This window comes from Apus apus, chromosome 13, assembly GCF_020740795.1.
Source record: "Apus apus isolate bApuApu2 chromosome 13, bApuApu2.pri.cur, whole genome shotgun sequence".
Classification (NCBI taxonomy): Eukaryota; Metazoa; Chordata; class Aves; order Apodiformes; family Apodidae; genus Apus; species Apus apus.
Genome location: NC_067294.1, coordinates 3,251,020 through 3,266,023, shown reverse-complemented (window position 1 = coordinate 3,266,023; position 15,004 = coordinate 3,251,020). Strand labels below are relative to the sequence as shown.

Sequence of the window (15,004 nt, the reverse complement as noted above, 5' to 3'; positions counted from 1 at the left end):
CAGAAAGAGCTTTTAAACACCTTTTGGGCATAGCTCTGTGTATTTGTCCAGCATGTCATTATTTTGAAGTAAAATAAAAACAATACTAATTATTAGTAGTATTTTTTTAATATAGAAATTACTTGTAAGACAACAGAAATCAAGTTCTGCTGACATTTGGAACTTCTCTATGAGATTTAATGGGCAATTGCATCCTTTTTCTATAATAGGATGGTTCAATGTATTAAAAGACAAGAACTGTTGTCTTCTAATTAGATTGTAAATGATTTGAAAGTACAGACTGTACAGCTTCTTGTACAAATGGTCTAATTCATGGTTAAAGATATCCAAGATGCAGGGATAATATAAAAATGGACCTGGAGGTAATGAAATCCTGATGGATTGTATAATTATTTCTGTCTTGCAAGACTGCAATAGCTTCATATCCCTATTTCAGTTTTCTGAATGCCAGGCCATAAACCAGAGGGGTCTTTGCAGGATCAATATGCAAGTTATTTAGAAGAGTGTTTGATGCACAAATGAGTTTCTGTAACAGTGCCACATGGCAGCGTGGAGATCTAAACCCAACAACAACACAGGCACACGCTTGGGTAAGGATGAAAGAGGGAATGAACATGGCAGATGTTAGCTGGATCACATCATGCTTAGCTGGAAGGCACTCAGATCTCTCTGGTGATGAAGGTGGAATAACATCCTGGATAGATGAGAATGCAATTTACCCTGGGAACTTGTAAGCAAATAAAAAAAAATTGCTGTGCCATACACAAGAAATGAGCCCTCTCTCTTCAGTTTTAAATTTTGCCACAAGGCAGTGCTCCCTGCTATCTAAATCTATCCGGGTCAGATGAGTTTCCAGCTCTCTGAACATAAATCAAATCCCAAGAGATAATGAGCCAAACAGAGACCTTAATTATTTTTTATGTCGTCATTTATTTTGAGACATTTAATTAATGTCATAAAAATATATAATATACATTTTCAATAAAGAATTCAAAGTACCATAATGAAAGATCACATGACCTTAGTTTCATTATGAAAAGTACCTGGATTCAATAAAAAGAGGACATAGCTTTATCCTAGACATAAATTTGGTTCAGGCAGCAATATTGAGAAAGGTTAAATGGTAAAGAAAACTAATCTCTTAAGGCCATATGAATCATAGGAAAAGAGGTTGTGGCAAAGTGATAATAAAAATCGCAGTTGTAATTTTCTTCTCCCAGATCTGATGCCTACTAGGTGATGTACAGCACTGCTGGTGCCTCCTCACCCTGGTGATGGACTCCTAGATGTGACTGCACAGAGTCTGCAGCATTTGTAGGTCACACATGGGAAGTGAAGACAGGAGTAGATGCAATCTGCACTATATTAAGTGGAGAACATCTCTAACACGCCTGGATTGCAACCTTCAGCATGTCACCGGGATAATATACCATAAGCACACTGTCTTCTGGTGTCAAAAGGTGCAGCACAGCATTTTGATGAAGCTGTGCCAGTTTACCCCAACAGACGACTTGGTGCCATGTATTTCCAATTAGTATAGTTGCTTGGTTCTATTTCTGAATCAGTTTAATCAAAGACCGTTTAAAACTTCTTTACTCTTCACTGTTTATTCCATTTGCTGTCAGCCTGAAAATGAGACCACACCAAAGTAAGTTGGTTTTATTGCCATTTGTACAACAGCTTTAGACTTTGATGCGTTCAGAACTGCAAAGATCCACCTCATGACCTGGCCAGCTGCTGTGATTCTGGAGCAGTAATTTACAGACATGTAAGGGAAACCTTCACGTTGTTCTGCTTTGCTTTTCAGTTGTTTCCATTATTTATTGTAAATCTTGGTATGTTTGGGGGTTTCAGTTTTTTAGTCTCCTTGGGGAGGTCAAATTTGATCTGAAGAAACAGATAATAAAGTAACTCTTCTGCTGATGCTCATATGCCATTCAGAGGCAGCCAACTGCTGCATACGAGTGCTTGGCAGGGTGGCACAGGCTTGCCACAAAAAGCCCTTTAATTGTTTGAAGTTGAAGCAACACTAGCTCTGCTACAAGTTGGTTTTTCTACAGAACACAATAAATGCCTCTAGGAAGGAATGAGCCAAAAAAAGAAGGAAAAATAATGTCCTTCTTCTCCAGATTTATTTTGGTTTACTTTAGTCTTCTTTAGTCCAGATTGGAAGAACACAATAATGTGTGGCAAGGCTGTCAACCCACAGTGGAAAAATAAAAGGGCTGTGTCTTGAAATCATTGCTTCCTGAAGGGTGGAATTGCAACATGTCTTCACAGATTCACAAAGGAGGTGACTCAGGAAAATGCAGTTTGGTTTCTCTCCTGGCATCAGAGAAAGCTCTGCTTTAGACTCTCATTCTAATGACAATGCTGCTGAGAGGTTTTAAAAGACAAGGCTTGGATTAAATCTGCTTTAACAAATTGCTTTGTCCCTGTGCTTTCCACACACCTATATGAAAGTCTTTGCTGCACATGCATTATCCTGCTGTCAGCTGCCTAAAACCATAACGAGTGTCTCTGGGATGCCAAAGGCACTAGTTCCATCTTGCATCTGAACCTCTTTGATGATAACACCAGTTGGATGTGGACAGCATCACCTCATGTTACTAATAATTTTCGTAGATGGGCATCAACCAGATTATGAAATGGAAGAAACTGGAAACCTCCTGCAGCAAGACCTCTTTGGATTTGTTGCTCACGCAGAAAAAAAGAGCTGAGCAGAACTCAACTGGTTTAAGCTCTTGAGCAAATCAGAGAACTCCTGTAATGCTGACTGTGCATGGGACATGACCTTCTGTCATGCCACTCTCCCCCTCCTGCACTCTTAAACTTGCAGTAAAATATTGGACTTATTAATAATTTCTCTAACCCTTTTACTATTTATTGCCAGACCCTGTGGAAAGTGTTCCACGATCTCTTCATTCCCCTTTCCCTGGCAGCTCTGCAGCTCCATTGAGGATTTATTTCCTATTGAAAGGACAGACTAAGTCCTAGACACAATCACACTACATCACTGCCCTGTGCAGAGGTCGTCTTCACATTCTGCTACATTCCCTGCAAGTTTCCATATTATTTTATCAATGAAATTTTGTTTAATTACATTAACTCTGCTTTTATAGCTGTTAGCAAAATCAGGTCACTGGGGTTGTACATTTAAGTGTTTTAATATAGTACCATGTCTCCTGGATGCCTTCCGAAGAAATAGATATAGCCCAGCTAACGCTGTCTGGATAATGGGAGTCCCAGAGCCAGGGAGAAGTTGTACTTCAGCATGTTTTGCACAATCCAGAGCACTGACCAACAATAATATAAAGCAAAACAATGAATACCTCGTGCAATACACAGCAAGAAACTACTCATGTTCAGGATGTGTGTTTGACAGGTCTTCATTCAATGAAACCAGCAAACTTTCTTCCGATGTATCCTCTCACAGCTACAATGTTACATTCCTTGGCTTCTCACACCATAATCCCCTCTTCTAAACAGTCAATTGCACATTGCAAGATCACAACCTCCTCATTTTAACTTCAGGAGTTAACCCAGCCAGACAGCAAAACTGGAAGGTTCCCCTTGCCTTTTGAACAACAGCTTTTCATGGCCCTTGGACTATTTCTTGGATTTAAAGCAAGAAGCCCTGCAAAGCTGAGCTGCATTTGTGTCACAGCAACCTGCAGCACAGCCACCTGCAGAGGAAAGGCACACGTGCACACAGCAAGGAAAGGAACAAACACAATCTTTGCTGGGGAGAGGTGAACATTTCACCAACAAACACTGAGGAGAATCACCTAAAAAAAGCAATACCCCTTGGTGATGAGGTACCAGAGGTCTCCTGCACGCTTAAAGCTACATGGCACCAGAGCAGGAGTTTCGGCACAGAAACAATGAGCTATTAATAAAAAACCCACGAAATTCCTAGAAACTACCGGTGTTGATCTGCTATAATCCTCTTCCATGGCCAGTTCCCCATCTTACATTCCTTCCTGCTCATTCCCTCTGACTGGTAGAAGTCAGCAAAGACATGATTATAATAAAGCACCCACTGTCTGCCTTTGTCTTTGGATTGATGGCATGGATCTCTGCAGAAAACACAAACTCACTGCTGATGAAGTAATTTCTAAACCATCTGCTGCAATTTAGTGACTAATGAAGTGAAGGCTTGCTCTCCCCAGCCTCACTGCAATCTGCCATTTCTTTAGCCCTTTTCTAAAATACCACTGGTTTATTTGAGAAGTCTCTGGGTGCAATGGCGCACAGACAGGCCGTGGTGTTTCAGCCCTACCAGGTGACTGTCCAAACATTCCTCTCCCCTGGCAAATGTAAAATCCCCAAACTTAGTTTGACCTTCACTGGAAAACTTGACAATAGAGCTAGTTTTGCAATACTCTAATCATAAATTCTCTCCCAGTGGCTGGAATGCACAGAATATACAGCAAACCCAAGAAAAACTGGAGTTTATGGCAGAATTGATTGACAGAGGTTCAGATGCAACTCTAAAGGTAAAATCATGTTATTTCACTATCCCTTCTTTATATTATATGGCAAATCATCATCCTTGATTTTGAATTCCTTCCTTCTTCTCTTTTTTTTAATGCCTATTCATTTCTTTTGATGTCTGAAATAAAAATCAGTGTGCTGGAAATAATGCAGTTACTATGTGGGAATCCAAGCACAGCATTACTGGGGATCCCACCTGATTTCAGGTGCAACCCATTGACCTCATACCCCAGACATTGGCAGCTAGATTTTGTTTAGAACCTGAAAAAAATAATATGAGAAAAATGTATTTAATTAAAAAAAAATAATAGCCTGATCTTGGCAGAATTTCCCATTTACAGTTTAGGGAGGGTTATAGCTTGCCAGTGGTTGCAGCCTTCATCCTTTGCACATTTCTCATCCTTTGAGTCTGCAACTCCTTTCCATCCTGGCAGGTATAATAATGTCAATACTGAAAGCATCAAAGTACACAAGGATGCTGACTTCAGGCATGAAGCATTGCAGCAGGAAGCTGGAAAGGCATTTTATAGCATATCATTTCCAGAGTGGAACACCATTTATTATTTTCTTTGCTTTTTGTAGCTTTTTTTAAGAAGCCTTGGTGCAGTGAGCTGCTGATTCAGCATTGCCTCCTGGCAAGCTATGAGAGAGTGATGGATGTGAAACTGAAGCACCAGACCTGGGACTGGAGCAGATCCTTAGATCAGCAAAGCCGATCTTCTGCTATGGCAGAGAGCACATCATCCAGCCCTTCAGATTACTGAGGTTTTCTAAGGTGGCAAGAAAAATACTCAGTTTTTGCAGCCAGCAAGATGGTAGGAACAAACCAGGGCTTGTTGTCTGCGACCACCCAGGCAGGGATGGCCTGCTTCCTGAAATGCTTCCCAGCAGGATTTCTGACAGCCTCAGTGGCCACAGTGGCTCTCCTTCTCCAGCATCAGTTGCTAACTTTCCTTTTTTTGGTGCTTAGTATGGAGAAAATTCTCCTTGCACTGAATTAGGGGAATTTGGTAGTAAATCCTTGCTGGGGCTTTAAAAAATGTTACTTGGGTCTAGTGAAGCTTGTCCATCTGCTCCCTGGCTGCTCTGTCCCCTATGGGTGCTGAGCTGCTGGCTTTATGGCTCCTGTTATTCCTTCTCTCTTCTCAGCCATTCTGCTGAGCAGGTGCCTGACTGACTTGAGGACACGAGAGTGCTTTCAGATGCAAGGACCTGAAAGACACTGCAGTTCCTCCAAACTCCTGGGCATTTTCCAGCAGTTTTCCTGCAGCCTGCATCATCTGCTGTGAACATACTTTTAGTGGTGCTTTGCAGTTCTCCTTTCAGTCCTTTGTCGCAAGTTTAGTGTCACCAGTTCAGGAACAGACCTGGTTTAGATTAAAAAGCAGTCATTTTTCTGTAGCCTGTATTTTTCTCCACTGTTTTGACTATAATTCTCATTGTCTCTGCAGCCATCGGGTTGTGTCATCATGTGCTTTTAGTGGCTGCCAACTCCCTTTCTTCTCCTGCATAGCTTGGAGGAAGTCAGGGTAACCTGGCAGGCCCTGATCTGCCCGTCTGGTTCCCTTTCCCTCTGCTCTTTGCATGTTCCTGCCTGTTTTTCTGTGTCCAGTATGACTTTAGATTTTACAGACTGCATCTCCATGAGGTTCTGCAAGCCATTCCTGTAAGGAAGGTGCAAAATTTTGCCCTTCAAATCACCACACCGTGGTGTAATGCTTTATTTTTCCAATTTTTTTTTTTCCCTGAAAACTGTGACATAAGGACTTCCCTGGATGCCAGCACTGCTCACATCTCTATTAGCCAGAGCAAATCCCATCATTGTTTTTCTTTGCAGCCTTACACACTCCTTACACTGATTTCTGGATAACAGCAGAAACTGCCTCTAGAACAGAGTAGCTTATCACTTATAAATCAGCATTTATAAATCAGGTCTTGTCTTTGACCTTAAGCTAGAACTCACAGTGAAAGATAAAGTGGTGCCAGACCACACAGTTCATCTCTGAGATGGAGGTATAAGCCTTGGAGTCTGGCTCTATTCCCAGGCACATGCCAGCCATAGCCATATCCTGCTCAGAAGGGTGGGCCAGCTCCAGTTCCTCCTGCTTTGGCTGTTGTTCAACACTAGGTTTACCATAAAGCTCAGTGACAGATGTAATAAACCCTTCTTTCATCTACCTCCCATTGCTACCATGGCAGCATTATGATTTTTGTCAGATATTTCTTGACCCTCTCATCTCTTCCAGTGCTCAGTTCAGCTCCTAGTGAAACACTGCCATCAAATACTACCTTAATCCTATCCTAATCCTATTTTCTGCCATCAAGGCAAAATAAATAAATAAATAAATAAGCTTAAACTGGGAATTCAGTTCCTCTACATGCTTCTTCTTCCTTACTGTCTGTTCAGGTATATATAAAATTGAGAGCTGACCTTTTTAAAATTAATTTACACAGTGACAATTATTTAGCACTTCTCCACATTACTCCAAAGTCAATGTGAACAAGTTAATAAACAGTATGTGCACAAGGGACGTGGCCCGCATGTCGATGGTCTGACAGTCGGTGAAAGCTCTAACGACCCAACGCGCTTCCAGAACTGACAGAAAGAAGCATTTCCAGCAGCTCAGTACCAGCTAAACCTTATTGAGAGTCTAAAGCGTTGCTTTTTAAATGCAATTTAAACTCCACCTGCTGGCTGAGCTCCTTCATGGCATCATGTCTGAACATGCACACGGTGAAGGTGCTTAAAGATGCTCCCCTTTCAGTGGAACGGGGCTGAAGAAAGATCTCCTGACACACCCCATTAAGAAAAATATTAGGCAAGACATTCTAAAGTGATTCATGATCTCTATAGCTCTGTTTAGTAGAAACAAGTCTAAAAAGTCTGACTTGCAAAATCACTAATCACATTTGAAAACTGTCCTGGTTTGAGCCACAATAGCCCAGAGGTAGTCTGAAACACCAACTGTTCTAAGCAGAAGCGATACATGTCCTCTCAGTAAAAATAAATAAATAAATAAATGGATTGAAATAATAGTTTGAGTGACCAAATGTTGCTTTTCTCCCCAAATTCAGCTTCCAGAGGTATATTTCAAGTAATTGTATAAGAGTGGATTTCCCTAATTGCACATCCAGATGCAGAACACAATGCATTCATCTGATAATGAGGGGAACGGAGTTGGTGCAGAAAGTTGCCACTTATTTCTGCTGGGATTATACATGCCTATGTTTTTACAACACCATACACTGAAAGAAAATGAGGATTTTGGTTTCTCTTCTTGTTTTTAGTACCTAAAAAGCAACTTCAGTGCAAAAAAACCCACCCCACGGAGCAGTTGAGGTGCATTCAGAAGAAATGCCGTGCACTAGTAAATGCTTCCATGTGTGATAAGGGTAATTTAGCTTAAAACTACACAATTTTCTCAAAACTGGCCAGACCTTAGAAAAATGTTATGATACTAATGAGAGAGAAACCTCTGAGAATTCAGTGCACAGCATGCAGGGAAATAAAAAATTAATTTAAGAGCCATATTCCCAAGCCATAGGGGTCGTTCACAATAATCAGGAAGTCACCAAATACAACCTATTTTCCTCTCAAAATAGTACATAGAAAGATTTAGATTTTCATTTTGTTTGATATTCAGATTTTGTATTCATTCATTATCCAATAAACATTTTATGTGATTGTGTTTCTATTGTATGAATTGTTTGGAAAGTATTCACAACTATTACCCAGAGAATGCTTTGCTTTCCATAGTTCGATTGGTGGGACAGGTCAACTGACACTTGAGACTAACTCTGCTTCCCTGGTTGATCCACAAGCTTCAGAATGACCCTCCAAGCACTTTCAAACAAATATCCTGGCATATTTGTCATTGATATTCACTCTCAGTGCTTTCCATAAGCCACTTTTTATGGACAAAAATGTCATTAGATGAATTAGCTAGAAGCAAGTAGAAAGGAATAACATATCCCAAAAGAAATTGTAGGGCTTTTGTAAATAAAGCAATGAATGATAAAATCACCATAAATACAAATATTTATGTTACAGGCACCTGCTTATTCTCATTAAGCCCACTGACATAATTTGAAGATGGCAGATAAAAGTCCCTAGAGTTTTGTTTGGGTTCATTTTCTTCCTTCTGTAACTGCAAAAACAATGTGGTTCCTTCTTTCAGGGACTATGTGCAGAAGGGTTGGACTGTAAGAGCGCAGAAGGACAGACCTGTCCACTTGGTGATACACAGTTAATTACACCAACTACTACCTCACCAAAAGCAGCACACACAGACACAATCATATTGCAAAGCCTGCTGGGGGGGAGGGAAGCAAAACCCAGCAATAATTACTGGGTTCCTGATTAACGTGTAAAAAGCAGAAATTCTGGGTAGTTGTCAGGAAACCAGAACTTTAGTTAAAAATAATGAGTTTTGGTTCCTCCCCTCAGCATCTGCTCACTGTCAGCACACAGAGCCTGTCTGGAATCAGCAGGAGCCACCCAGGAGGCTTGGCCCGCTGGGCAGACAGCACTGCCAGAGGCTCCAGCTGCAATCCAGGTGACTCCCGCAGGGGGGGATATTGCTTTGCTTCCTCCTTATTGTCAAGTTTTCATCTGTCCATGCCATGTGAAAAGCTTGATGTGCTCCAGTTATCATACAGACACTTTTCTACACGCAGATTTTTAAGATGAGCAAAGCAATCACTAGAACTTGTCGTTCACAACTAGAACAGAGCTACGTTTTTTGCCTCTGTCCTGGCAGGTAGCTTCACTTCACATTTCTGCTCCACAGGGAGTGTAGCTGCTGCAGAGTGACAGCAGTGACTTGGCAAATCTTGTGGAGATACCATTACTAAATTTACAGTTCATTACTGCTTGCTTAACCTATCCTTACAACATCTCCCAAGGAGTGACAGAGACGGATTTTTAACTTCTTATGAAGTGAAACAGCTATTCACTTCCCAGAGCTACTGACCATTTGGGTCCTTCAGCAGAGCCTGGTGTGACCATGACACCTGGGCACTACATTTGACACGAACATGCAGACACAGTTCATATCTCTGTGTCCATCACAAACAAGCACCTAGCACCATCAGTTCTTCCTTCTGTGCTCCACTCTCTGAGCAGAGAATATACTTCAAAATAAATACAAGAGACTATGGTCTCTCTGATATGAATTAATCTATTACATCCACTTTCAAGTGAGGACATTAGCCTCTAGTAATCTTTTGCTATGACAGGGGGGGAATCTTTGTATCTGCAAGAGAAGTTTTGTTTAATTTAAAGAACTGGGATTGCCTCAAGAGATGGATATGGAAGCTCCAGATTTCTTTGCTGCCTCTGTTATGATTGACTCTAATTCTCTTGACTCCTTCATGAACTATATTCTATATAATGTCTGTTGTCCAGCACAGGAGCTTTTTAAATTACTATTCCTCAGAGAGGTGATCTGATTTTGCTTTGGCAGGCACAGAAATGGGTCCATTTTAAAAATAACCTCTTATTTGAAATGATATATCACAACAGTCTCATGCAGAACAGCAGTTAATAAAACATTCCATAGCAACAGCCACATCTTAATAGAAGATGATCTCCTGGACCTCTCCCTCTGCATTTCTGCAATTACCAACTATGTCTCCTACCATCTGCAATTATATAAAATCCCCGTGGCAACTATAGCTCTTGCTTACGTGGAAAATTAATGTTGGGGAAGCAATGGGACTTAATAGCTAAAAATAAGAAATATGAGTTATTATTACATGCCTATCCACCAAGCTTTTCACCAGCTACCAGGAACCATTGAGTACATTATCATGGGATGTAATTTTGAATACTCTGACTTAATAACATACATCATAACTCTTAGATTTAATACTTTCTTTGCACAATATCCCAGAACTTTCCCCAGCCACTTGACATTAACAAAGCAGTCATGTAAGAGGCCATTTCGAGTACCAGAAGAGAATGAACTGCTTTACTTAATGCCCAGCCTGGAACCAGGTTATGCCCCAAGCAGAAGGTTGAGGACACGAGAGGCAGACAAGGGTGCCTGTCCTCTGTGTGCCCCAGGGTGCTTCAGTCTTATTTTAGAGCACACATCTCCTAGATTGCTGGGAAACCAGCAACTACTGCTGTTGGGCTACATGTCTTTATAACGCAAACCTGCATTTAGCTTTTATTTGGAAGAAGCTCAACTTCACACGTGTTGTATCAGAGGTTAATATTATCTGTAATGAACAAATTAATTAGGATTTTACAGATTTGGGGCATTTTTTTAGTCACAGCCTCCATTAGTTGTACAAATGACTTCACAACCTAGGTTAAAAAGTGCAATTACTATCATGGCTCTCATTTTCCAGCTTAAAAATGGAAAAAGTTTGCCTTCCTTTTAAACAAAAGTGACATTTTCTTTAAACCATTTTCAATGTTATTAAGAGGTTTTTTTATGGGGGTTATAAACATTGATTAAAATGTCCATAGTTGATATTTTTCTATAAAAAAAGGAATTAGCAAAATGGCATAGATATTTGTAAATGCTGCTTGGCACAAATTTCATTTTTGGAAAAAAATAAAATACATGGTAGTCTGTCTACAAAAATTTGGAACAAAAGAAGTGAATCATCTGTACCAACTTATCTCTATCTGACAGTCTAGGAAATGAATCCCAGACATTCACTTCTTGTGCCCTGAAAGTATTAATCTCCCCATAACATACTACCACCAGTTGGCATCTCTGCTATAGAACAATGTGCCTGGCAATAACGTAGAGTCAGTGCCTTGAGAATGTCAAGGCAAGAACAAAGAGTTGTTTTCCACGTTCAAAAGAAGGGGAATATTCTCACAATTGTCATGACTTGGATGTCAAAGCAGAGTGACCATCTGAAAATGGAATTAATTCTATTCACCTGTGGTACACAAAGGCTGAGTGAGAAACAGCAGCTCATTTCATCGAAGTCAGCTGTTAGTTTTTGAAATGTGCTGGAAACTGAACTGCAGTTCTGTGTTTGTTTAGATAATGAAGATGAAATGGATCATCAATGTCAATTACTCTGATCCTGCACAAAACACACTGTGGTTCCAGCATCAGATTGTGGTCTATTTCACTTGCAGAAACTCCTGATCTTGACTGGCTAATTTTGAGTAAGGGGGAAGCTGCAGATGTGTATGATGGCTGGAAAGCAGAGCAAAGTGAAAGAGAAGCAAACCTGTCCCACGCACATTCAAGTACCTGCAGTGAGAAAACAACCAGGGTGGATTACAGCCTGTTGCAGGAAGACCAGTGTCAGTCCTCTGGAAATCACAGTTAATGCTCAGCTGGGACAGATCCTGGATCTGTGGGTCACCCTAGGAGCATGATGAGCACTGAGCAGATTTGGTAGGAGGTCACTGTGCCCGTATGACACAATGCAAGAGCGTTGACAGCATTACACACACTCCAGGTGCATAAATGTGATTGTCATCTGGCTGTGAGGAATCAATGGATTAGTCTGTGAAATGAGAGGAGACTAAGGAGCTGAAGGAGGTTCAGACAGCCCCTTCAGAGAAGTAGGTAATGTTTGAGGAATCTGTACTTTCTTTTGACCATGGGAAGACAGAAGGAAAACAGCAGGGACTTGCTGGCTGGGCACATCACATCCTGAAGAGAGAGTTCAGCAAACTGAAGTATCCTGAATATCCAATCTAATAAACACTGGATGAGAAATAAACACCAGTGACAGATGAGATGACGCATTCAGAATTAAGATAGCTATCTGAAAGTGAAAACGCTTATCTAAGTTTAAGAGGATTATCATTAGCCACAACCCTTCCCACACTGCTCTCCCCCCTCCCAAGTAATATTTCACTCTCTGCCACCTATGCTGCATAAACAAGTTAGGTGTTTAAATTCCCAATCACTCAGAACTATCTTCCGCAAATCGTCTGTTGTGGTTTCTGAAATTGATTACAGAGTCAGGGTGTCAAGATGAAGTAAGAACATAAGAATGTAAGAATATGAACTGTTTATATTAACCATAAAGACAGTGGAGCTCTGGAAGGGTGCTTTTTATCATTCTATATATAAATAAATACATCACTAAACTGGCAAAGGGAATAAAATCTAAGCCAAGGTTTGTGTTAGTGAGGTAATTTATGTAGTGCAGTTTCACAGACATTTGTAGCAACGCTCCCTTCTAGACATTCATAACACACTGCATGTTTTCACAATGGACACTCTTTGGAGACCCAGTGGATGCTCAGTATGATAAATCTGTGCTTTGGTGGGAAGGGAGCCAGTTGGTGTTAACATTAAAATCATCAACAGCAATCTCCAGGCTAGTATCCTATTGCTAGGACAAATTGTGCACTCTGCAAAGTCAGGCAACTCTCACTCCCGAAATTTTCACCAATTGTGTATTAAAGGCTTTCTTCAAGAGCCCAAAATCCAGAGACTCCCCTTAAAAAACAGACAAAATGAACACTAATAGCAGAAGAACAGAGAAAGCCACTTTCACTGCTTTCCCGGATAACTCCTTATCTCTGCCCTTGCAGGTCAGCTCCTTTCACTTTGTAGCCTTTTATCAACCCCATTAGACAACCACAGAATCACAGAATGGTTTGGGTTGGGAGGGACCTTCAAGATCATCTAGATCCAACCACAAGGTTGTGGTTTCTTTAAATTCTCATGGGCCTTTGCAGCTCATCATGTCAACAGAGATTTTTGGGTTTTTTTAAACTTAAACTTGTGTGGGTGACAGCAAAACAAAGTGGGAAGAGCCAAGCAGCAGAGGACCAGTTCTGTTTGGTGCTCAGCACAGGGAAGGGTTACTGTGTGGGTAGCATCAGCAGCGAGGAAAAAGCAAGAGGAGTTGGAGCTCCACTGTGCTGTGAACATGGAGGAGGAGGAGGTGGGAGGGAGATGGTGTGTGTGGATGGGAACACAGGGAAAGAAGAGCATGTCCTCAGCTGTGTAAGACTGAGCCATGGCAGATGGCTGAGCAAGTACTGTATCCATATCCTTCGGTTAAGGACAATCAGGGCACTTCAGGGCACTTTGCTTAGTAGGGAGTCTTTGTTAGGCAAAACTTTGTGTTTGAGCAGCATTCAGGTTACAATTAGCTGGGGGTGGGTGTGGGGAGACAGAGCCAGCCAAGGTTGCATTTGACCATGTGCTGCACAGAAATGTAATGAGAGATGTCTCGGGAGACGCAGTTTACCTGTGCTAAAAAGCAGATCAGACCTGGCCGTTTATATGGCTGACAACACCACAACCGAAACACCTGAGCTTGGCCGGCTTTTGTAGGCCACGTGCATCGCACAAAGCCTTGTGTGCACCCCTTATTTCAGGGACACTTTTTGAAGGGATGTTCCTGAGATCAGCCTCAAGTTTTATACAGGCTATCCCCAGTTCCCTGCTTTTCATTCTTCCTTTAAACCATTTTGTCCCTTCCCGCTTTCTCTTTTGTATGACTAAGGTACTGTGAATATGTGCTGATAGTGAGCAAAATAAAGAGTGCTGGAGCTCAGGGTGGTTGATGAGAAGAGCAGGGGAGAGAAACCCCTTGCTTCTACCAGCTGTTGGTAGTTGCAATGATATTACACCCCTCTGTCAAGGTCTCCTGTCAGAGCTCTAGCCATGAAAGAACAGCAAGGAACAGTGGGGAAGAGGCTATGGGCTTGCATCCCGCTCTGGGCACAGAAGGGGATGTTCTGTTCAGTTGGGAGCAGTAGAAGGGTCTGGGAACGTCAGCAACATCAACAAAATGTTAGCTCCGTGACATTAACAAATCCCGCTGCCTCCAGTCCCACTGCTGTAAATGCAGAGGCAATCTCTTACAACTCGTGTGTCCTACAGCCAGGACTCACCGTGGCAGCTGCCCTGTTCCGCAGGCAGCCGGCAGGCAAGGCAATGGAGAGGAGGAGGAGGAGGAGGAGGAGGAGGTGCATCCTCCGCTTGTCGGCTGCCCATGCCGACAGCCCGCAGCAGCAACCGAGCTCTCCCAACCCGGCAAGGTGCACTCAAGGACGTTTCGCATCTCCCATGCAGAAACTCCTCCAAAAGCTCCATCTGGGGCCTTTCTAAAATGGCAGCAAGCCGGTTTTGTCCCGCACGAGAGCAGAAAGAGCGTTTTACGCCTCACAGCAGCAGCAACGACCCTGTTGTTCATCCTCTTCCCTCCCCAACAGCGAAACCTCATTTCAGGGGAGACGCGGCGTTAACCCCCGGCTTTGTCCTCCCTGCCTCGCCGCCGCGGACCGAGCGATCGCGCCTCTGCACAACGGCCCGGCTGGGAGCGGGGGCCGCCAGCAGCTGCGGAGGCGCGCAGGGCTCAGCAGCCAGGCCGGGCACGGCAGCCAGCCGCCGCGGGGGCAAGGCGGGAGCCCGTGCTGGGGCTGGCGGGGCGGGAGGGGAGCGGAGCAGGCCCCGGGGCGCCCAGGGAGGCAGCGGGGCCGGGCCGGGCCGGGCCGGGCTGTCCCTGAGGGAGCGCGAGCGGCGCGCGAGGCGCCCCCCCCCGCCAACGGCCGCCGCGC

General features: G+C 42.8%; 1 long non-coding RNA gene across 1 annotated transcript; it reads right to left on the bottom strand.

Moving 5' to 3' along the window:
- Positions 1-910: 910 nt before the first annotated feature.
- LOC127389879 (uncharacterized) lies at positions 911-14,994 on the bottom strand. Its single transcript, XR_007890731.1, has 2 exons — positions 14,339-14,994; positions 911-1,626 (listed from the first exon to the last, which is right to left on the bottom strand). It is a non-coding gene; the product is annotated as an uncharacterized LOC127389879 (long non-coding RNA).
- Between the last annotated feature and the right edge of the window lie 10 nt (positions 14,995-15,004).